This window comes from Ictidomys tridecemlineatus, chromosome 1, assembly GCF_052094955.1.
Source record: "Ictidomys tridecemlineatus isolate mIctTri1 chromosome 1, mIctTri1.hap1, whole genome shotgun sequence".
NCBI classification, from domain to species: Eukaryota; Metazoa; Chordata; class Mammalia; order Rodentia; family Sciuridae; genus Ictidomys; species Ictidomys tridecemlineatus.
Window position 1 is genome coordinate 243,050,270 of NC_135477.1, and position 22,989 is coordinate 243,073,258.

Below are 22,989 nucleotides of genomic sequence, written 5' to 3' on the forward strand. Positions count from 1 at the left end.
TCTATATATTTATATATATATATATATTTTAAAGATTTTACATCTTATGGAAGTACATGATGATAAAGTTCACTGTGGTATATTCATATATGAACATAGGAAATTTAGGTCAGATTCATTCCACCATCTGTCCATATCCCATTCCTCCTCTCTTCCCTTCATTCCCCTTTGTCTGCTCCACTGATCTTTCTTTTATTCTTTTATTTAATCCACCCCCAGCCACTTTGGATAACCTTTCATATATCAGAGAAAACATTTGACCTTTGACTTTTGGGTACTGACTTATTTCACTTACTATGAAAGTCTCCAGTTCTATCCATTTATCATCAAATGCCATAAAGCCATTCTTCTTTATGGCTGAGTAGTAATACTTGATTGTATATATATATATATATATATATATATTTTTTTTTCATCATTCATCTGTTGAAGGGCACCTAGGTTTGCTCCATAGCTTGGCTATTGTGAATTGTGCTGCTATAAACATTGATGTGGGTGCATCACTATAGTATGCTGATTCAAAATCCTCTGTACATATACCGAAGAATGGGATCATATGGTGGATCATATGGTGGCATCATTCCTAGTTTTTTGAGGCATTTCCATTCTGTTTTTCCAAGTGGTTGCATTAATTTGCAGTATCACCAACAATTAATGAATGCACCCTTTTCCCCCACATCCCTACTGACTTTTATTGTTACTGTATTTCTGATAATTGCCATTCTGACTGGAGTGAGATGAAATCAGAATGTAGTTTTAATTTGCAATTCTCTAACAGTTAGAGATATTGAACATTTCTTCTTATATTTATTGACAATTTGTATTTATTCTTTTGAAAAGTGTCTGTTTAGTTCCTGTGCCCATATATTGATTTGGTTTATTGATTTGGTTATTTGTTATTTTTGTTTTGGTGTTAAAAGGTTTTTTGAGTTCTTTGTATATTCTGGATATTAATGCCCTAGCTGAGGAGCAGATGGCAGAAATTTTCTCCCATTGTGTTGGCTCTCTCTTTATTTTCAATTGTTTCCTTTGCTGTAAAGAAGCTTTTTATTTTAATTTGATGCCATCCCATTTATTGATTTTTTTAGTTTACTTCTTGCACTTTTTGCGTCTTGTTAAGGAAGTCAGTTCTCGACCTTACATGTTGGAGTGTTGGACCTACAGGTGTTAGCAGGTGCAGGATTTCTGGTCTCATTCCTAGATCTTTGATCCACTTTGAGTTTTGTGCAGGGTGAGAAATAGAAGTCAAATGTCCTTCTATTACATAGGGATTTCCAGTTTTCCCATCACATTTGTTAAAAAGTTTATCTTTTCTCCAAAAGTGTGTTTTTGCCACTTTTGTCTAGTATGAGATAACTGTATTTATGAGGGTTTGTCTTTGTGTTGTTTTACTCAAATCCATTGAATTTCATGCCTGTTTTGGTGCCAATACCAGGCTGTGCTTGTTACTATAGCTCCGTAGTATAATTTGAATTCAGTATTGTGTTGTCACCTGCTTTGCTTTTCTCACTAAGGATTGCTTTGATTGTTCTGGATCTCCTATTTTTCCAAATGAATTTCATAACTGTTTTTCTAGTTCTATAAAGAGCACAATTAGAATTTTGATGGGAATTGCATTAAATCTATATAGCACTTTTGGTAGTATGGCAATATTAATCCTGCCTATCCAAGAACATGGGAGATCTTTCCATCTTCTAAGGTTTTCTTCAAAAAGTTCTTTCTTTAGTGTTCTAAGTTTTCATTGTAAAGGACTTTCATCTCTTTTGCTTGATTGATTCCTAATTATTTTATTTTTTTGAGACCATTGTAAATGCAATAGTTTTCCTAATCTCTTTATCAGCAGATTAATCATTGGAGTGTAGGAATGCAATTGATTTATGCGTATTGATTTTGTATCCTGCTATCTTGATGAATTCATTTATGAGTTCTAAAAGTCTTCTGGTGGAGGATTTTGGGTTTTCTAAATATAGATTATGTCATCAGCAAAAAGAGATAATTTGAGATCCTCTTTTCTTATTTGTATTCCTTTAATTTCCTTCTCTTGCCTAATTGTTCTGGCTAGAGTTTCAAGGACTATATTGAATAGACGTGGTAAAAGAGGGCATCTTTGTCTTATTCCTGTTTTTAGAGGAAATGCTTACCATTTTCTCCATTCAGAATAATGGTGGCCTTGATTTTTTCATATATTGCCTTTACGGTGTTGAGTAAGTTCCTTCAATTCCTAGTTTTTCTAGTGTTGTAAACATGAGTGAGTGCTGTAACAAGCACATATTTTTAAGCTCCATGCAAAAGTCCTTTATTGTGCACAAAGTATAGATCCTTTTAAATGCCTACCTAGAGCTTCCAGTCTTAATTATTGTCTTTCTGTTAACTGATTGAAGATTGCTGATGAAGATAGAAATAAATACAACTTAATTAGTGAGGTTTCTTCCCCTCTATTCAGAATCTCTTATGTCAACAGTCTGTTCCAGGCACCAATTCTATTCTTTTTGTTCATTTTATTCCTGTAAAAAAGGCTAGCATGTTTTGATGTCAGCCTGCCTTCGTCTTTTCTCAACACAGGGTTATACTACCCAGTTGTATTGTTTTATATCTTTCCTTTCAGGTTTTTCTTAGTGTGAGTCATTTTTCCAATCAAATAAACCTGTATTAAATGCCATAGATGAAATGTTCTTTGCTGTGTCTCAAAGATAAAAACTGGAAGCAGAGGGACACAGACACTTGAGGAATAGTGGGAGAAAGAGGACTACAAATGAAAGGTTCAGAAGAGCCAAAGTGTAAGGTAGAAAAGTAATCTTAAAAGTGCCACAACAGTCCAAAGAAAAAGTATTTATTGAATTCAGCCTTAAAAGCTGGTTTCTCTGAGTCATTTAATTAATGAATAAAGAAAAGAAAGACAAAAGAAATGAGTAAATTTCTGCCTTTTAGGGCATTTGTCTGTAAAAAGCAAATTCAAGATGGTAGTTTTTAGGGCAGGTGAAATTAAAAGAGGATAATTGGTTGTTGTTTTCGTGTGTGTGTGTGTGTGTGTGTGTTTAATAAAGAATTTTATAACTTTTCTTATATTAAATAAAAAACTAAAGAGACTTCCATTTTCAGGTAGGATATAAAAGGTCATAGCAAGTCCACATCCTTGTTAATACTAAGTAGAAAATCCAGACAAATTGAAAAAAAAAGTCATATTTTAAAATCTGTTAGAGATTGTGAATACACTGAAATCTAGAACTAAAATTCCGGAGAGGATAGGCCACTCAATTTTTATCTGAGGACCAGCAGATTTAATGTTACTGTGAATATTTGTTTTTGAGCATGGAAAAGAGACTGGATATTAGAGCTTTGTTCAGTCAGAAGGTAATTTCTGGGACAAAAACAAACAAGACTTTTAGCAGTTGCAGAGGGTTATTATGCAATTCTGTAGAACCGAAGAGTCTCAAACATGACTGTCTACGCAGGATCCTTGTTTAATTTTGAAGCTACATGGTAGGCTAGTTAAGACCAAATCTTCTTGAAAGCAGAGGGAAATGTGTAGCTTCACAAAGCAGTGACCTTTGTGGAAAGACACCTGAGCTAACTCACCTACATGATTTCAAGGCAAAGAAAGTCATTGATCTCCAGATAGCAACAGGAGTCCTGGAGGGCTGTATCCTAGTTCCAACGATAGTCTCCAGGAAGACAGAACTTTACTGAAATTTTAACCCTGTCCTAAGCCAGCTCAGTGCCTGAATGGATTATGTTGATAATACCTCTACTTTATTTGCCTCAAAAAGGAAAGAATGAATCCGATCAGGGGAAGAGCATATCATCTGGAAGATTTGTAGTTCTTTGTATCAGTTTCATTTTCTAAGTATAGGAAAACAGCCTTTTTACCACTTATGGGTGGCTTCACCTGCCAACTGTTGACTTCATCACTTCATTCCTTCAAGAAATATTTCTACATCTGTTCTCTCTCCTGCTTGCCCAGCAGGGAAGGTGAATTATGTCTGTAATGCTGAGCCCACTGGGATCATAGATACTGCATAAATACATGTACGTTTCAGGAGAATGCAAAAGACAGATGAGGTCCTGTGATTTTGATTTAAGAAAGTGCAATTTTCTTAGATCAACATGTTATCACTCCTGGCATACACAAGCACCATAGCTTTGAAGGTTTAAAGATTAAACTACAGTTAACCCTCTATACCTGCAGGTTATGTATCTTCAGATTCAACCAACCACAGATAAAAAAATATTTTTAAAAATTGTATCTCTACTGAAAACAGACAGACTTCTTGGTCATTTCTCCTAACCAATACAATATAACAACTATTTGCATAGTATGACATGTATGTTGCATTAGGTATCTAGATATATTAAAACACATGGAAGGATATGCATAGGGTATATGCAAATACGATGCCATTTTATGTAAGGAACATGAACAAATGTGAATTTGGTATCCTAGTGGGTTCCTGGAACTCATCCTCCAGCATGCATGGTGGGTGGGACTCTATAAATTAGATATATTTCAACAGGTGACAGGAAGAATACCAGAAGGCATGAAAGATCTGATTTGCTCTCAATAGCCATGGATAAGCCCATGTCCTTCCCAGAAGCAGTGTAGGTCAAGCTCTGAAGAGAAGACAGCAGAGGAGAGCAACATAGGGCTACTGAGCTAGAGAGGAGAGTAAATGTGGGCCAAAATAAAGCAACAAATGAACCTGGGCCTCGAAGATGGATGTTGTCTTCCCATGTCAGCCAGGAATTAGTCTTAATACAGTTAAATTGAAAAAAAAATAAACATAATTCATTTATTTATTTGGGCAACACCTCAAAAATATTTTTAAAATATTGGAGTTCAGTTTGGCAAATTGAAAACACTCTAACAGAATGGTTCACCCCCACCTCAATGTTTAAATTGTCTAAAGAGTTTTGATGCTTTTTCATTTCCTTCACTAACACAGTTTCTCAGAAGAGTCCTTTGATGTCAGGAGGTCTTTCTATGTGACTCTTGAGATTATTATTTTTTTTTTTTCTGAGAAACAGAAAGTTACTCACTTTCTTTGAAGTAAGCAAACCAGCATGTTAGGATTCTTGTTTTCAGTTCACAATTCCAACCCCCATGTAAAGCAGGGGGTGGAACTGCCACTGTCATCCAGGGTGCAAAGCCAGCCCACTTAGCAAAGGTGCATTTATTTCCTTCTGCACGGGCAATGAAATGTTCCTTTAGTTCTCATTAGAGCTGGTGTGCTGAGAAGCTGTGTGAGTCTATGAGAAACAATTCAGGAATTATTCACTGGATTTTCTTATATTGACCCACCAACTTTAAATTCCAAAAGTAGTTGATATAAATCATGGCAAAATGAAGTAATAGAATTTACACACAAACATACACATATAGATAAAATCATTTTTTTAGATTAGGGAGGAGTTAAATTTTATTCAATCTTTAATATTCATCTGCCATGGAGGTAGATACACAAAGAGGCTCATTCACGTTATTTATATAAAATGTCCTTGGACTGTGTATCAAGATGGAGACAAGGCACATAGTGGTCATTGGATTCTCAGAGAAGTCTTTGAAACTTTATTAGAACAAACAATGGATGCTACAGTAGCAAATGCAACATGGGATATTAACTGATTTAGCATACTAATGCCTTATTTCTTGCTTATGAGAATCAGGAAGCAGAGCTCTATTTTTCAGTCATTCAGGCATCCAGGCTAATACAAGGCCACCCTCTTACAGTTCCATATGGGATCATGACCTTCTTGGTGGCAGGGAAAAGCTAGCATGGAGATTTTATCTCAAAAATGCACTTCAGTGCTTTTTCCCAGAAGAAACACATAATTCTTCCACTTTGTTTAGTCCATTGACAACAACTAGCACATGGCCCCACTGAACTATAATAAGACTGGAAAGGCTAATTATTTTACACTTAAAAGAGAGGAAAATCAGATGCTATTTTTCAAGAAAAATTGCTACCATGAATCCAAAGAGATATGGGTTATACCGGATATTTATGAAGTAGTCTTATCAAAATGAATGCCTCCATTTGGTAGCTGGGCTTTTAAAAATAAGAGGCAGCATTACCTATATATGATTGATAAATAAATAGGTAAAAGATCTGGAACTTAGTTATGGGCTTCTTGTAGTTTGGTTTCCCAATAATATTTGTACTTAGGGATTGAGGAAAGAAAGGACAGAACATAAACGTGCAGAACAGGAAGCACTGACAATCATGTCTTTGGTCACATAATTCCATTTAGTAAGACATAAATGCTTTCAACAATTTACAGCAATTTAATATAGAAGCAACCTTTTTCTTACATAAAAGCATAGAATGATTTGAGTCACAGCAGAAATGGATTATTTATTGACTGTTTCAAAATTTCACTTATATCATTTTGGAAATAAATCAAAGTTTGAGTGCACCAGGGGACTGGATTTTCAGATTCACACAAGAGAAAATTTTGTCTTATCTTGCCTATGTACATCCTGTACACAGTCACAGTATTCACATCTCACCATGACCTCCACTGCTAACAACCTTTAACTTCCCATTGAATTCAGAATGAAGTGTGAACTCCCTAGTGCACACTAGAGTCCTGGATTATCTCCTCCCTGCCTACCCCTTTAATTTAAACCTCATACTGTGGCCTACACTTTACTCTATTTTCTTGGAATCCCATAGGTCTTCACAAAGAATGAAATCATTTGGCTTTGGCCTCAGCTTCCTGAATCACTAAGATTATGGGAATGAGCCACTGTGCCTGGTTGCTTTTGGATATTTTATATGTATTTAAATAATCACTACAGAGGAAATAATTAGCAAAATAGTTTTAGAATATTCTGATTACAATTCTACTGTCAAAGGTAAACATTTGTTAAACTATAATATATATTCTTATTTAAAGTAAAAACATAACAAAAAAAGAAAGAAAATTCATTCTTTAGTTTTCGGATATATCTGGAATTCATATTCCATTTTCTACAAGCAGAAATATAGACTTATTTATACCAAAAGTTAAAGCACTGATAGTTTCATAAGATTTTTTAAAATTTCAAACTTCTACAACCTAATAATAATCAAAATCCAAAAACATATTAGCAATAATATAGTAATATTATATATAGTAATACTGTACTACTAATATGATTAGTATTAATTTAATAATCTTCTCTTATCCCCTTCCATTTCTACCTCTTTATGTAATTGTAATAAATAATCTAATATTCTCTTATTCTCACCTTTCTCCATGCATATGTTACAAAAATATGTAAATATATCAATAAGCATAAGGGACAGAAAATCCACCCAAATATATTTGGAAATGAGAGCTTGTGTAGCTCCAGGTGTGACTCAAATGATATGTTCCGTTCTCAGTCTTGCCTTGTCTCAGCATGACTCTGTGGATGGGCTTCATCATAGTGGCCTCATGGCTCCACCTGTGGAAGTGGAAGCCCTGCAAATTCATAGGTCCAAGTTGTGTAAGAAAAAGACTGTTTGGGCTTGTAACCCCAGTTACAAGCACTCACAGGAAAAGATTGATTGGACTATATGGGTTTGGATTGTACTGACTTTGTGTTCTTAAGGTCAGTATGTTGCCATCTGCGTCATATACTCTACCTGGGGTTGGAAACCCACATGAAGCACATATACTAAGATGGGAATGGTAGATCCTCAGATGAGGTTCAGGAACTTTGCTCAAAGTTCAAGTAATCATGCTGTTCCAAGTCAGAAACTATACCTCATTCCTTCTAATAGTTGAACAATATTTTATGTCATAGAATCATCATATTTTAACCTACTAAAGTACATTTAGAATTTTTCTGATTTCTTACAACCTAAGGAATGTTGCAACAAATATTCTCATATACTGCTGCTTTTATTTTTATATGCTATGTTCTGAAAGTAGGTTATATTATACTAATATTATTGTGTTAAAATGTAACATGCACTAGTAGGATATGTAGTATAACTGGGTATACATATTATTTAATACATAGTATATTATTTATTCTTAATTTAATAAAAATTGCCACAATCTATTTAAAAATTTAGTGAGAATTTACACTACCATTTGAAAGTGCACATCTTCCTACATATATGTGAGGACTACATGTTTTAGATCTTTTTGTTTTTGAGGTAAAAAATGTCACCTTCTTTTTTTTCATATTTTATTTACATGTAATGAGATTGATCCATTTTCCAAATATTTATTCCAATAGGTTCATATATTAATGTTCTGTTGGAGAGAGAGAGAAAGAGAGTGTAGGGATGTGACTGTGTGTGTTTAATCAGTTTTCAAACACCCCTTATTACACAGGGATTGAATAGTTGGCTGATTTATGTGTTTCAAGCATCTTTTCTGTTTTTCTTCTGACTTGTAGTAAAGTGTTTTGCTGTGTTCCCTCCTAGGGAGAAATTAAACTTTATATTGTCAAATACGTTGATCTTCACCCTATTTATTGAGTTTTCCATTTTGCTTAAGAAATTCCTCCTTACCTACCAGGTTAGAAAGATCTTACTGGTAATTTCTACCTGATATTAATAATTATTGTTGATATTCGCATATCTGGTTCATTTGAAATTTAAAAAAAAATATGGTATGAGAGAGAATTCTCTTTTGTCAGTTGAATGGAGATTACTTTCATTAAATGCTTATCAAAAATGTTCCTTAAGTAATAATTTAAATCTTAATTAATTGATAAATTAAACATTTTAAAAATTATCCATTTTCTGCCCTGTTGGCATTCTCTTCTCACATATTGAATTCTCATACATGTACTTGAATATATTTCTGGAATACTTTAGTTTATCCACTTTGCAATTTGTCTCTTCTTGTATTAGACTATACAATTTTATGGTATAAAAGTTTAGTACCAATAAAGCAGCTCTCCCCAAATATTCTTTAAATTTTGGGGGGTGCTATTTTGGTCACTCTTTTGTGTGAACTTTAAAATGATATTTTCATTAAATTTCTCTAAAACACACACATACACAGACATCTTTCTTAATTTTGGCTATTTCTAATGGGTATAATACTGTGTTGTGTTTTAACTTTCATCTCCTTAGTGATTAATGATGTTGAGGATCTTTTCACGTGCTTATTGGATATTAATACATTTTATTTTCAAATTCATTGACTTTTATTTCTTATTGAGTTGTAAATATTCTTCATATATTCAGAATGCAAGTAATTTCTTAAATATATGTATTGTGAATTGTGCTTTGCAATTTCATTTTTTGATAGCTTTTTTTGAAGAACAGAACTGTTAAATTGTAACAAAAAGTAATTTATCAACTTTTCTTTTATGATTAATGCTTTTGTACCTTGTCTGCTAATTTTATGTTAATCTTTGAAGTTTTTCTTCTATTTATTTCCTAGGAATGTGTTTTGGTGGGTATGTGTTGATATGATTCTGTTTGAATTGTTTTTGTGTATTATGCAAAGAAACTAATATTACATTTTTCCGTAACTGGTTTCTGCCTAGCTCTGTGCCTGAGTTCTATTCTGACGTTTCCGTCCATCTAGTACTGGAACCTGCCTTGCCTTTTCCTGTCTATCCACATCCTCTACTCATTCCGGACACAGATTTCCAAAGATAGATTCCTGCTTGTGCTCTATTCCCACTTACACACCTCCTGGAACTGACTGTCACCTCTAGACAGTGCCATCTCCTGATTCCCCTGCCAGGACTCTATCTGCCTGTCTCTCTGTAGGTCCTGCTGCTGCTTGCAAGACTGCACTGTGCTAGTGTTCTTTAGTAAGGACTGAAGATCTTCAATGCACCACCACACAGTCTTTCTGCTCAAGGCCATCTCTGCTTTAGTACCTGATTCCAGTTCTGGAATCTTCCATTCTGTGCCATCCAGTCATTTTCACCAGACCATGCTTGCTGTGTTCAGTGGTAACATAGTTCCTTTTGCATTATTTGGTCATCACTACTCCTTTTAAGCAAGGGGTATGTGTGTGTGTGTGTGTGTGTGTGTGTGTGTGTGTGTGTATTCCTTGGTCAACCCTGTGATAGTTTTTTTTTCCCTGCCTGCCCCCATATTGATTAATTTTATGTGTCAACTTGACTAGATCATGGAGTGCCCAGGTATTTGACTAAACATCATTTCTGAGTGTGTCTGAGAGGATGTTTCTGGATGATATTAGCATTCAAATTGACTGAGTCAAAAAAAAAAAAAAACAGTCCTCCTCTTGTAGGAGGGCATCATCCAATCCCTGGACAGCCTGGAGGCAACAAAAAGTTAAAGAAGAGAGAACTGGTATTCTCTCTGGTGTTTCCCCCCAACCTTTCTTTTTGACTTCTCAAGTTGGGACACTATCTCCTGCTCTTCGACTGGGACTTACACCAACAGTGTTCCCGGTTCTTAAAGCCTTCAGATTTGAACTGGAACTACACCACCACAGCAATATTTTACTTGGGTCTCCAGCTTCCAAACAATAGATCATGGGTTGCTTAGCCTCCACCATCACATATGTTGCATCTATAAAGAGATTTTAGATATATAAAATCTTATATAATATGTATATATTAAGACCATATATGTGTGGTCTTAAATATATTAGCAGTTTCTAAAGTAATATTTATTGGATTGAATTGTCAGTTTGAAAGCAAAAATCAACAGCAAGAACATGTACAAATAATGCACACACATTCATGCGTGTAGTAGTGCCCTAAGGGTGACTTCTAACTCTTTTTGTTGCCTCTCTTTTTCTCTCTGTCCAAAAAGAGCAGAAAAACAAACATTTCAAAAGAAATTATGAATTCGCAAATGAATCTAAATTTCATAAAGATTTTTTTCTAAGTCTCAAAATGTTTTACAGATTCTTACTGCAATTAGCATGAATGAATACAGAGACAAAGGAATAAAATCTGTGATAGAGAATGTGTCTTCAAAATGAGGTAAATATGCAGCAGCTCACAAGATGATGTGCTTTGGGTACAGTCTATTTTCTTTCAGACAGTATTTTATGAGCCTATGGTGAGACTGTCTGGGCAATTCAGAAATTTAAGGGCAGCTCAGACTTACACTCTTTGACCAGGGCAGACAGCTGAGAGTCTTTGTTCTCAGGGACAACACACTGTATTGCACTCATTATTATAAAGCTAGCTGGCAGAGTTATAAAAAATATATTTTTCAAGAGAGTTTCCAAGCCATTCAACTGGATAAATTACCTAGATACTTTGCTCTCTACTTAGGAAAAAAAAAGAAACATTTTTTTTTCTCTCCACATACAGACTGCATTTCATTTATGACTCATTTGTTTTATCTTATTTGTTTGAGGGTTCAAGTTTTGAGTGGGTAATAAATTCACACATCAGACATATATATACATAACGAAACAGCTCTTTTCAAACTTAGTCTTCCATCTACTCTTCACCCACTCTAAAGATAAAACAAGCAAGCACCCTTCTTACTTTCTTCTATATCCTTCCAGAGACTCCCTATGCATACACAAATGAACATGAACTTATTTTCCAGTTCCTGCCTCTTTTAAAGAAAACATGGACTAGGCTTAAGGGAATCAACAGTGTCTATTAGCCCAGGATTTCCCTGGTTTTTACATTCCAGGTCCTGGAAACCTCTTCAGACTGGGAAGACCGGAATGGTTCTCTAGAGAGGCCTTCTACACACTAACACCAATATATTTTGGAGATGTTTTCATATCATTAGCTCAATCTTCCTAATTTCTTTTCTATATCTGCATAATTCTGTAGATGCACTACCATATATTTAAATATTCTTCTCTTGATAATTAAGGGTTTTTAAAATAATCTTTTGCTATGACTAACTGCTGCAAGGAGTAAGTTTCTATATAAATATGTAGATAAATCTTTAGGTTATATTCTAAGAATTCGAATTGTTGAGCAAAAGGAAAAATGCATTTTTAACTTTACAGAAATTGTTAAATTGTCATTTATAGGGATTGTTCCCACTGGCATCCCCTAAAATACTCAGGAATTCTGTTTCTCTGCAGGCAGCATACCTTCTCTGCAGGTATGCTGAGAGATACCATTTCCCCCCATCAAATTGGCAAAAATTCAGAAGTTTGACATCCCACTAGAGTTTTAACTTTTATTTTATTTTTTAATAGTTAAGGTTGAACTTTATTTGTTGGAAAACCTTTTTTTGTAATTATTTTATTTTTCAGAGAACTGTAATATTTTCTATTTTTGTTCTACTGAGTTTTTTCCTTATGAGAAATATAGTACATCTATTATAACAATTCACTATTTGTATGGTGAGTTTAAACTATTTTTCTCAGTTTAGTATTTTGTTTTGACTTTTCTATACTATTTTCTCCTCTTCCTCCTCCTCCTCCTCCTCCTCCTCTCTTTCCTCCTTCTTCACCTCCTCCTCCTTTTTCTTCTTCCTCTTCTTTTTATTTATTTATTTTTTTTGTAATAAGGCTTGAACCCCAGGAGTACTTACTTACTGAGCAACATCCAACCTGTTTTTATTTTTTATTTTAAGACAATTTCTCGCTAAGTTGCTGAGGGCTTTCCTTAATTGCTCAGGCTGACTTTGAATTTCAATCCTCCTGCTTCATCTTCCCAAGCTGCTGGGATTACAAGTGTGCACTACCATGCCTAACTTCTAACGTTTTAGTGCAGTTTGTTTTAAAGAAAAATTTTACCTTGATTTCTCTTGCAGCTTATTAGTTTTGAACTACAGGAAAGATAACGTCAAGGTTATAAGGAATGTTCTTTTTCTTAGTATATTATAGCTTGACTTTTCTATAATTAAATCTTGGATTCATATAACAAATATTCTCAAGAGTGGTAGGGCATAGTTCTGAGCGACTTTTTCAGGATGAAAATCTAATTGCCTCACCACCATTTATTAAATCATTCAATGTCATTCATTGATTTGCTATGATACCTAATCATACAGTGAAGTTCTGGGCATGTTCGGGCTCTTTTTTGAAGGTTTACTATGTTCCATTGATCTGCCTATTGATTTGTGCCCTGGTATCATATTGTTTTGCTTACTGAGGCTTTATCCTGTGTCCTAATATCTGGTAAAGCTATTATCATCATTAATAGTTTGCTTTTCTAGAGTTTTCATGGCCCTTCTTTGAACATTTTTTTTGTACATAAATACTAAAAAATTTATAATTGCATTATTAGGATTCTATTGTCTTTATATGTTTACATGGAGAAAACTGAAATTTTTATGATGTTGAATTATCTTTGTCAATCTTTAAGCATTCTCTTGTGAATTCTGTTAACCTTTTAAGTTCTCATTATGGGCATTCGCATATGAGTTGTTAATTTAATCCTAAGATTCTATTGTAATTATTATATTATATTGTAATAATTCTGTTGTAATTATTATAACTATAGAATTTAAATAATACATGCCTGTAATCCTAGCAGCTCAGAAGACTGAGACAGGAGGATCTCCAGTTTGAAGCCAGACTCAGCAAAATCTAGGCACTCAGCAATTCAGTGAAACCTTGTCTCTAAATAAAAAAATACAAAAGAGGGCTGGGAATGTGGCTTAGTGGCTGGGTGTCTCTGAGTTCAATCCCTGGTAAACTACCACTCTCTCCTCAAAAAGAAACGATACTATACTTATGTCATTATATTTGTATGTATTTACTATAATTTTGATATTGCACTAAAGCTATGTATTTCAAATAAATTATTGTTGAGTTTTGTGAAAACAGTACCCTTAAAATTTATGAAATCTCTTATTAAATATATTTTATCTGATTTTTTTTGTGTTTTCTGGATACATAATCATACCAACCGAAGTAGGGATAGGTACATCTTCCCATTACAAATGTATACCTTTGATTTCTTTCCATTGATCTGGATTTTCATCTTCAACATGATGCTAAATCATAGTGAAAATATTGTCATTTTTAAACTTACTGTTTTCTCATGATACTCAGGTTGACAAAGAAATAGTTTATTATATTAATATTCATTTCTATTTCAAATATTGTCTTTTTTAAAAAAAACTCAAGAAAAATTGTTGAATGTTGTTGGATGCCTATTCAGTTTATTCCCCAATAATCACATGATTTGTAATCTTAAATCTAATGTAATATGAAAATTATTGTGATATATTATGCCTTTCAGTTTTTGCTGGACCTTTTTTTGCTAGTACTTCATTTAGAATATTTGCTTTATAATTTCATTTTTCCAATAATCTTTGCAAACATAAATTTGAAAATTTTGGAAATTTTCCTTTTTTTTCCAATGCTTTCAGTAATTTAGTAGTACTGGATTACTTCAGGATTTGGTAAAATTTCCTCAGGGCTGCTGACTTTTTGAGATTATTTCTTGGAAAAATTTTCTATTTTTTCTTATTTTCCATGTAGGTTTGTCTTTTAAGATTGTCTATTTCATCTGGAATAAATTTTAAATTTTATGTTCCTAGAAAATTATTTGTTTGTTGTAGATTTTCAATCTATTTATCTGAAATTGTGCAAAGACTTTCTTGCAATAATTTAAATTTTCTGTTTCACTCTTGTTATTTTCTAATTTTGTTCTTTTTTTCTTAAACTTACTAATGAATATATATTTATTGAACTTTGTGAAAATACAGCATTTGGTTATGTTTTCTAATTCTTCTATTTTTCTAGTTTCTAACATTAAGTTCTGCTTTCACATTTTAAAGATTTCCCTTGTTCTTTTTTTCAGTTTATTTAATTATGTTTTTCCACATTTTAGTCACATGTTAATTAATCATGTGAATAAAGAATTGTTAAATATTTACATTTTTATTTTATTAACTTAAACATTTGACTCTAATTTTTTTCTCTCAGCACTATTTTTATTGTTTTTTTTTTATAGTTTGTTTTCTATAAATTCTGAACTTAGTTACTGTTTTTCTGTGACCTAAGATTGTTGAAATAGAATTTTATATTTCCAGGTCAAAGACCATTTTTGCAAGAGGCTTAAAAAAGCCCCTCATCCAACAGTATATGCAAATGGTCAATATAAATATAAAAAGAAAAATAAAGAAATTATAAATTAATATCATGCAATACCATATAAGAATGATTAAAATTAAAATGGCAGAAGCATCCAAGGTGATGAAGCCACATGTACTTTCCTGGAGGTCTGGTGGAGGCATAAACGGGTGCAAACATATCAGAAAGGAATTTTGTTGTATCAACTGAAGTAGAACTGCTCCTAGTGTTCTGCCCACCTGAAATGTAAAATGTCCACCAACCATGTATGTAAACATTCGTATACGTTATTAAAATTGCACATTATAGTCCAATGTAAGACAAAACCAAAATGTCCCCAACAATGAATGAAGAAATAAACTGTGGCAGAGTCACATAATTGAATAGCCATTAAAAATGATTGAACTTCAGGTACATATTACAAAAATCAATAAACCTCACAAGAATAATACTGTCCAATTATATATGTACAATAGATGTCAACATTAAACTTTTGTATTTAGGATTATTCTAAAAAGGTAAAAGAAAGAAGGTGATTACCACATAATTCAGAATATTGGCTATATTTAAAAGAAGCAAGAAGGTTGTAATTAGGAAGATGAGCAGAGAACTTCTGGCATGCTGGTCATATTCTATTTACTGATCAATGTGATGGATCCAAGGTTGTCTGTGTGTCCAATAATCCATTAATCATTTTTTCGTGCATGTTTGCCTGTGAATTTTATTTCAAGATAGATATATACCACCTACACAAACGTTTATGAAATAACCAATGTTCCAAACATTGTTTTTATCTGCATGAATAAATGAATATTTTGGCATAGTTCCCGCACTAGAAAGTTCTACAGTCCTCTGGGGAGACTGATGTTTAACAAGGTTGAATGTGATGAGTGTATGTAGGTGCAGAACATATTGTGAGTACTGGTTACTTGCAGTAAATTCATCACAAAAGAATTTCTGAGTAGGTAGGAAAAGATGTCTTTCACTGGATTCTGAACATGGAGAATGCTTTACTTTTTACATTAGTTTTCCTGACTCTGTATCTATAGAGAAACTAAAGAATCCTACAAACATTACACAGAAGATTAAAATCACCTAAAATATCACCACTCAGATGGGACCTTTGACCAAAAACAAAACAAAAATAACAAACAAAACACTAGTGTGTTTTCTTACAGTTTTTACAGTGCATTTGTCCAACAATCATTGACTGAATAGCAGTATTCAGATCTCCATTCAGCAATGAAAAAAAAGCAACTTATTAAGCTTGTATTATATTGTCTATGCTCGTGTGTGGGCAGTTTGGCAGGGAGAGGTATCGACAATTAAGGCTTAAATGAAAATTAAGAAAACCTTGGTAATTAACAAGCGGCATGAAGAAGATGCAATAAGGTGTTGGCTCCAGGTGGTGGTGGAGCTTTAGCTTCACTAACGGGCTTATGAAAAGCCATCTTGCACCAGCAGCATTTGCAGTGAGATTTAAATGATAAAGAGGTTGCTGTAGAAAGATCCTGGAGAGAAATGTCCAAGTGCAGGAAATAGCAAATATGACGCCTCGAAAAAGATGGTACATGAATGCGGATGTTATCACTTAACATATAACATGAGCATTTCCTTCTATCACTTACTCTCAAACCCATCAATTTTCTTGTGGCCTCACAATGTTTCATTATATAACTGTAACATCATTTACTTGCTCTTTTCACAATGGCTGGAAATTTGCATCCTTTCCAAATTTGTGCTAGTAAATAGGACTGCAGTGAATGTTCCTGATCATTAATTCCTGTGTACACACGTTAATTCCTTTGCAGTAGTTTCCAAAAGCAAAGTTATTGGTGAAATGGAATAAACATCCTAAAGGTACTTTCATCTGGTCAGCTTACCCTCCAGGAAGTTAAGTTGCATTTATAGAAATGGAGAGTAGAGGGTCTATTTCACCAATATTGTTACCACTAAAAACAGCAGTAACAACAACAGCAAAACATTTGTCTGCTGGAAAAACAATTATTCCACTGTTATTGTATATATTTAATTAAAAATGAGGTTGAATTTTTCAAAAATGGCTACTTGCCCATTTTTTGTCAGAGTATTCATTTTTTATTCATAAAACTTGATGTTTATCATATATATGAAATATATTTTTTCCAATTTTTATTTGGCATTTAATTTTTATGATCTCAATTTTATATAACTAAAGTAATATTTCCTTTGTGGTTTACTAATTTTTGTTTGTTTTTATTTGGTCAATCATTCTGATCCTAAGTTAGATCAATACTTGTCTATATTTTTAATTTTTATAATTAAAAAGCCATATAGGGAACTTAGTTCGACCTATGGAATGAATCATACATCTGCTATTACTGTTTTCTAAGCAGGTTTATTTTTTGAACAATTTGTTGAATCTTGTTTCATTTTCCCAGTGTGATTTGAGATGCCACTTGAAAGATTATGTGCCACAATCTTTATATGAATCCTGGGGTCTTTTTCTGGGCTTTCTAGTTAGTTCCATGATATGTTTTTCTATCACCAGAACTTAACTGCTTTAGTTATAGGAGTTTTACTGTTGGAACTGCAGGACCTTTATCAAAACTTTCATTTTTATGACGAAACAAGTACATTGGTAACTGCTGGTGGAAATTTGAGTAGGCACATCTTCTGTAGAGGGAAATCAGTTAATATCTATCAAAATCACAAAAGCCCAGCACCTGGGTTGGATCCAAAGCCTGAATGACTGATGATTATATATTTTGGAGCTGTGTTTAGGAGGAAAAAAATTGTAAATACAAAAGAAGTATAATAGTGAATGTTTATTTAGAATTCAAAAAATTCACATGCATCTTCAAATCTAGAAAAGTTAGCATACTTTATTTACTAACTCCCAGAGGACCTTTGCACTTTTCTCTTTAATATTATTTGTTGTATATTCCATGATTACTTACCTCTGTGATTTTTTTTAGCAGCAAGATCAGCTTTAAAAATATAAGTTATAGAGAAGTCAGGCATGGTGTATGCCGGTAATTACAGCATCTTGTGTGGCTGAGACAGAAGGATCACAAGTTCATCTCCAGCCTGGTCAACTTAGAATCTATCTCAAAGTAAAAAACAAAAGGCCTGAGGATTTAGCTCAGTAGTAGAGCACTCCTGGATTTAATCCCTAATACTGAAAAAAAAATCAATCAATAAAAATTATTTTTAGAGAAAAGAAAGATAATTAAAATTCAATCTCTTCTGACACAATTGATCAGAAATCACTCCTTACTACTGTTTCAGCTTTACCATACTTTGTTGGTAATGAGTCATGAGTATTTGTAAAAACTTATACAAGCTGTAAGGTTTTAGGGCATTTCTTTTTTTATATGTGTGCTATACTCTTAAATAGTCTGAATCCTTCAACTAGTTTCTTGGTGTTCTCATTGTGGTATGAGATTTATGTTATTTTTATCCAAGCTAGAGTCTCATGTCAAATCAACCAACTTCACAAGTAAATAAAAACACAGAATGATGAATTTTTGACCATGTACTTGCATTATCCACTATATTCTTGTCAGGAAAATAGTTCTATATTAGACCTGATATTATACTAGGCATTATGTCTTATTTATTTTTAAATTTATACTATTTAGATTAGAGCATATTTTTCATAAAGATGAATTTCTAAAATTTAAATGACAGCATTTACATTTCAAGAATATTTTACATATAATTACAACAAAAATGTTTGCAGATACTTCTGTTGTTCTTTTCCTTTTTAAATATTTCCTTTGTTTATTAACTTTTGTTTTCCAAGGTAATATCAATGGTAAATGATCAACATTTTATGCTTTTATGTTCGCCCTTAATGTTTCCAAATATACAAAACTAAATTTCCATAATCTTCAATAGAGTGTAACTAATCTGGCAAAGATTTACCTTGTTTTGTGTTTCCAATAATTCTTTACTTCCAATGTACTCATTTACTCCAGAACTATGGGCCAGATTATTCTCTGGGGAAAAAAATGTTTTTTAAACAACAAAACCTTTGTTTAGGAATTGGCCTTAATTGCTTCTATTCCATGTCACAACCAGAGTGTGCAGCAGACCCTGTTGGTGGATGCTCAGATTCTTTGTTACGTAATCACTGAAGTGTGTCCATACTGACTTCCATATTTTTGGCTACTGAACTCTAATTCAGGAACCATGGAGGGAGCTCTGCCCAACCTCTCTGGTAATGTGGGTGAATAACCCACTCCTGAGTCCTTGACAGATAACTGCTGGGCATTGATGTCTAAGTGCTCCAGGTTTCTTTCCCTTTGGGTGCAGTAACTCTTAGGAGAATGCATTTTGCATTGTTTGTCAAAATTTCCCTATGACATTAAACTGCAGCCACTCTCTTAGTCACTGTCTCGACAACTCAACCTTTATTAATTGTTTTCCTCTACTCTAATATTCCTCTGTTTTCTGACATCCCAAATAAAAATACTTGCTCTCAAACCCTTGTCTACTGCTTCTGGAGGAACTCAAATCTAAACACAAATTTAGAAAAAAAAATGTGTACTTAACTCTATGTTTTAATTTTACTCAATATCCACTGATAGACATCAGATAGAACAATTTTCACATTCTTGATTTGGATTAATTTCTTAGCTAGCTAGAGTTTATTTCAAATAGTTTTTGTTTTTTTGCAGAAAGAACATATTGTGGCAAGTTTTTTTTTTTTTTCCTTTCTGTTTGCTTTGTTTTGCTTTGTCACTTGAGAACATTTGAATAAATTTGTCCTGGCATCATCTTCAATCTTTTAGTATTGACAGTCATCCAAAGTCAGGATGGTTTTTGTTCTTTTGTAAACAACCTGTTTTGTCATTATTTTTTAAATGGTTTTTTAGCTGTTGATAGACATGTATTTTATTTATTTATTTATATGTGGTGCTGAGGATTGAACCCAGTGCATCACACATGCTAGGCCAGTGCTCTACCCCTGAACCACAACCCCAACCCTTATTAATTTTTTTTGTACTTGGATAAATATAGCATTGTTTTCTTTTCCTTGCCCTTAAAGATTTTCCAGTGTGCTTCTAAGCATGGTTCTAGTTCCACTCATTTTTATAGAATTGTGTGTGGCCTTTTTCTTTTTTAATTTAAAAATAAAATACGGTAATTTCTCTCTCCCCTCCCTGTATTCTTGATTTTTCAGTTCTTTTTGAAGAGATGGTTAATTTACTTCTCCTTTTATGAGAATTTGAGAGAAGGTCTTTCAGTATTGGCTGACCTGCCTCAGAGCTGGCTTCATGGTGTGTGACCAAGAAATCCGCACAGCCAGTGCTCGGTAGTACCTGACATACCCGGGTTTAAGATTCTGCTGTCACCATTCAAAAATTGTTCATTTTAACCTTGAATCTGTGTTCTGGAAGTTGAACTCTAATGGGACAGGTGCAGGTGGCAATGGCTTGTAGCCTCTGCTCACTGGTTGTCTAGCTTCTTGCTGCCAACACAATTTGCTCTGGGCCACCCACTCCTATCCACTGCTCACCCACTGGTGCTGCCCTGTCCCCTGCAGGCTTATGGGCACCCCAGTGAGTTGCTTTGAGCACATGCGCTTTGTGCTCGCGCTGTTTCACTTCAGAAAGGGGAGTCCCCAGCACATGAGTTTCTGCCATCAACCCAGGAGAATGCACCTGAGAGATCACTAACAGCAAAGGAAGAACACAGTGACAGGTGGAGTGACAAGGACTACAGAAGAAACAACCACCCAGGGTTCCTGAGTTTTTGAACAAGAAAGGTCTCATATTCATTTTGCACTGCGTCCTGCAAGCAAATTGTGCCTTGGGCCCTAGTGAGTCTCTCACATACGGCGTCTGTTCCATCAGATTTTGTGAAACCTAGTTAATTCCTACTGAAAAGATTCCTGAGGTCCTACACGCTGAATGTACAGTCCTGCTGCATTATCTTACAAACCAAACCAGTTTGCTTCTTCCCAATACCTATTTCTTGTGTTCCTGAGTGAGACAGTGTGAATAGAGCATTTCTCATCTTTGTCTGCTCTCTTTGAACTCTCATGGGTTCATCACAAAGGGCACTCTTTCCTGAAAGAATCAAAAAGGAAGGTTATGAATTAAGGAATCGGGGAAGGAAAAAAATTAAGGAAGCAGGAATGGTTCTCCTTGTCACTGGGATTGTTACTTATCGTTCTTCAATGTTTATGATGGTTTTCTCCAGTGGAAATGACACTTATTTATTATACTTTCAAAATTTATCTCGGGAAGGAAATTTGCTTTCTAGCCAGTGGACTCTGTTTGCAAACATGCCTTCATTTACTGAGATTTCTATTAAAGCCTTTTCTTGCCCAGGCATGATATTCTGATGATACTATTCTTGGGACTTTCTTGAAACATATTAAGCCAATGTCTTCCTACTCATTTTTGTCACTTTGAATTGATAGACATGCATGGTACATAACTGGGTGAAAGGTTGTTACTCCCAGACCATAAGCATTTATCTTTGCCTTGATAAAAGTTTCCATTTTTATAATGCCTTCAACTTTTTTTTTTTTTAGTTTCCATTCACATTACTGCATATTAATATTGTGTAAATGGCCAGTGAATTCTTCCACTGTGAACCTGGGTATGTACATTCAAAGACTGGTGGGAGAAATTTTCTAGCTTTGTTTTCAACCCTAATCCTCCAAAATGTGAATTTCTCTGTGGCTAAATTATTTCAAAAGTACTTTTCTTTTATAAATTAAAAAAAAACTTAATTTTATTTGATGTCATTTTTATCTGTAGCTGCATATGGTCAGCTGTTTAAAATTAAGCAGCTCTCACTCCTCATATAATAGCTGAAGCAATATAACCTATTAGTATCAGAAAAGTGAGTAGATTTTAATCTATTATTTATTTGTAATCTATAGAAGAAGACAGAGAGATGACCAGGGAAGGGATCTGAGTGCCTACACTTATTTTGACTGACTGAATACCATAGTATTGTTTTGCTTATTTCACACTCACTCCACTTCATCAGAATCTTCCAGTGCCACGGAACTGAAAGCTACATAGCGTCGAGGCTGTCATAGATGAGGATCTGATCTTGGTAAGTGATTTGATATGCATGCATGTCTATACACCTCTCAGTGGGAAAATGTACTGTATGTTCCATAGAATAGGACAGGTTCAAGCCTTTGGGTGGGATGATTACTCACTCTCTTTGGACTGGTGAGCAATGAATCAGAAGAATTCACTCTGCAAGGCACGTGTGTACATGTTATGGCTTGGATATGGAAGGTCCCCAAGAAGCTCATGTGACAAAAGTGTGATCCCGCTGGAGTTAAGTTTCACATGTGGGAATTTTTGTCAATGAGGACACTTATAATCATATTGGTAAATTAATCCATTTAATAATTTGAGTGGACTACTGCAAGATAACTATAGGCAGGTGGGGCTTGGCTAGAAGAAGTAGGTCACTGGGAACGTGCCTGTGGGGATCATATATCTTGTCTCTGACACCTGACACACATCTCTCTCTCTCTCTCTCTCTCTCTCTCTCTCTCTCTCTCTCTCTCTCTCTCTCTCTCTCTCCTTCCCAGCTGCCATGAGATGAGCAGCTTTCCTCCCCCATGGCCTTCCACCATGATGCTCTGCCTCATGTCAGCCCCAGAGGTATAGAGCGAGGCGGCCATGGACTGAGGTCTCTGAAACTGTGTCCACAAAATAACCTTTTCCTCCTCTAACTTGTTCTTATCAGCTAGTTTGGTCATAAAGACAAATAAACCACCAAACCAAATCAAAACAAAAAACAAATGATTACATTCCATAATCTCAGAGCCATTTTAATCCATTTTTAATTCCTTTTTTTCCTCTTCATCCTCTTAGAACATTTTGTGCTGCTATAGTAGAATATCACAGATTGGATTATTTCTAATAAATAGAAATTTATTTCTCATAGTTTTAGAGTCTGGCAAGTCCAAGATTAAGGTGCTGGCTTCTGGTGAGAGAACAAGAGAGAGCAAGAGTGAGAGCATGTTTAAAGAGGGGGAAGAACTCACCCTTTTGCAAGGAACCCACTCCTGGATAACAAATGCACAACTGGAATGACAGC

At 34.2% G+C, this 22,989-nt stretch overlaps 1 long non-coding RNA gene across 5 annotated transcripts in view; it reads right to left on the reverse strand.

The window, feature by feature from the left end:
* LOC144365532 (uncharacterized) overlaps nt 1–22,989 on the reverse strand; it is a 93,737-nt gene that overhangs the window by 18,235 nt on the left and 52,513 nt on the right. For 3 of the 5 annotated variants that reach the window (XR_013424068.1, XR_013424069.1, XR_013424066.1), the window contains exon 3: nt 10,342–10,478. The exons of the other annotated variants lie outside the window; for them this stretch is intronic. This is a non-coding gene — a long non-coding RNA (uncharacterized LOC144365532). The remainder of the gene's footprint in view (nt 1–10,341; nt 10,479–22,989) is intronic. 5 annotated transcript variants of the gene reach the window in all.